At 39.1% G+C, this 2,500-nt stretch overlaps 1 protein-coding gene across 3 annotated transcripts in view; it reads left to right on the top strand.

Moving 5' to 3' along the window:
- Positions 1-206, top strand: part of LOC101864324 (ABC transporter F family member 4) — a 30,867-nt gene extending 30,661 nt beyond the window's left edge. For all 3 annotated transcript variants that reach the window (XM_005106595.3, XM_005106594.3, XM_005106596.3), the window contains one exon: positions 1-206. This exon is cut by the window's left edge and continues 1,247 nt beyond it. The gene's annotated coding sequence lies outside the window, so the exon portion shown is untranslated.
- Positions 207-2,500: the final 2,294 nt, after the last annotated feature.

The raw sequence follows: 2,500 nt of genomic DNA, 5'->3' as shown, positions 1-2,500 counted from the left end.
CAAGTAAATTCAACTGCTATTATTTATGCTGTAAATTAAGTTCCCACCCACGTTTTATTTTACTTCTTTTGTGCACTTAACTTTATTCTCGATTTATTATCATTGCTATTTTTTTTTTACTGGTGATAAATCAAGGAATGAAATAGTTTTTACACGCCATGAATGTAATTTGAAGATTGATTAAACTTTCTATCTTTGATACGTAATTTGATCTAGTTATCTATACACTGAATGTTGACGTATGTCTGTTCTTTTTGTATATTTGCGGGAAGGGGAAGGGGTGTTTGTTTTGCGCGTGCGCGTGCGCGTGCGTGCGTGTGTGTGTGTGTGTGTGTGTTTGCATGTGTGTGTGCTTGTGTGTGTGTGTGTGTGTGTGTGTGTGTGTGTGCGTGCGCGCACGCGCGTGTGTGTGTGTGTGTTGTTTTATGTTACACAGAGAGATATATATATATAGAGAGAGAGAGAATAGCATCTGGGGTGAATTGGTTAGACTCTTCGGCGATGCAAGCGAAAGTAATAAGTTCAAGTCTTGTGTGTATGATTCTATTTCATCGAGTTTCTCCATCCGCCTACAAAAAATCCATCAGCCCACTCAGCTTATGCCATGCATCTCATCTCCTAAATGTGAGGCATTGTGGTGAAATCAGGCGCTTGTCAAAATAATGAAATCAAAGACATTATCATTTTTCTTACCGTTGGGCAATATTTTTCTAATTTTCTTATTTTGTCTCAACACCTTTTATATCCATTTAAAACACACATTGCTGTATGGATTTCACTGGAAAACATTGATTACAGGCACAAAAAATGTCATTTTTCAGTTGCAAAGGACTCTCAAGCTATTAGAATTACCAAACTATTTTTTTAAACAGCAAGGCAAATGAACATGCTTTAAGATGATACCAGAGAATCGACGAACGTCTGATTCCACCTTGTCACGAGACAAATAGTCTTTCTTACATTGATGAAAGCGACTGATTACAGCTTATCAGTGAGTGGTTGGCAGGTACCCTGGTGTGGCTATCTCTTTTTTATATATCAAACATCTATCGCCGTTCTCTTCTCCTTCTTTTCTTTGTATGTTTACTCTCCAGTAAAACCTCTAATCTTTGACGGCACATGTGTGACCTATTAGTGTTGCAAATGCCGCAAAACTCTTACTAAGACTAAACAATGTATCAACCGAAGACGGAGCGTAGGACCAAACGCCTCTGCTTCGATTCACATGCGATTGTATTGTATCGATTTCAATCAATTCGGTGATTCCTAGCATATTGTTCGTTTTTCGGCACTTTTAAATACTGTGCAAGCTTATTTAAGAAGCAGGAACTCCGAATTTGGCGTTCACATCTGATTGATAGGAAGAAAAGAGCCAAAACAGTGCAGCACCAAACTCCTGACACGAAAATAACTCAAGCTCAATAACGCCCTTTTGAGGATTTGAACCAGGGATATCAGCACCGCTATTCAGCGTGATACCACCTGAACTAACGGCTTGCCACCCACTCCCTCAACCCCCCCAGCCATTCAGTCATATATGGCAAACACCTGATTCATATACGTTTTTTAAAAACCTTTTAACCAAGATGTTTTTCACTCAAATATCGACTCAATTAGATCATTTAGGAGGCGGGCTTCCGACCCTGCCAGTAAGGGCCAACCCGGACTGAGAGGGATGCAACATCCCAGTAGAAAGACCGAGATACCTATAATAAGTAGCTCATTCTCGCACAAACTTTTGGTCAAACTTTTTAACGTCAAAAGTATGGAGTTTGACGTTCTCCCTTTAGGCTCAATATTGTGCAAGCAGCAATGATCAGTTTGTGCCTAGACGTCGCCATGTACATACCAACAGCGTTGGCTCTTGCTTAATTTTAGTCTTCAGGCGAAAAAACATGAAACGAAAGTGGAGCAAAAAGTGGTTTTTGGACTTTTGGGAGACGTTGACCTTTTTCAGTTCCTATCTAAAATTTGTCCGTGACAAGTTGATCTTCTTCTTCAACTCATCTTTCGCCCTGTCCTTATACCACTTGCGATATTTGTCCAGAAGAATCTGATACGCATCATTTAAAAAAAAAATTCTATCAGAATAATCATTGCTTTTCCCTTTCCAAAGCGCGGATTAACTCTGATATACATCTATCAGCTAAAGAAGAAATTTTTTCTCCTCTTTAGATGGCGCCATGTTGAGGTTTTCTATCCCGCGGCAAATAAAATAAATGAAGTTTGCGCAAAATATGGATGGAGTACCACACACGCACAAATAATCTGATGGTTTGCGCCAAAAAATCTAATCGTTTGGATACACTCAAAATTTTGACATCAATATTTTTAGGACATCAAGATTAGCCATACATGATCAAAAAATGGTCAAATAGTTGTGATAATATGGGCCGCTATAGAAACAAGTACAAGTTTCTTTGTTCTTGAACTTATATATACAGTGCCCTGAGCGGTGTGCACGCACACGGGAGTTGCTGTAAAAATGATGTGCATTATT

This window comes from Aplysia californica, unplaced genomic scaffold, assembly GCF_000002075.1.
Source record: "Aplysia californica isolate F4 #8 unplaced genomic scaffold, AplCal3.0 scaffold00545, whole genome shotgun sequence".
Taxonomy (NCBI): domain Eukaryota; kingdom Metazoa; phylum Mollusca; class Gastropoda; order Aplysiida; family Aplysiidae; genus Aplysia; species Aplysia californica.
Note: the sequence above shows the minus strand (reverse complement) of the source record. Positions and strands in the feature narration are given on the sequence as shown.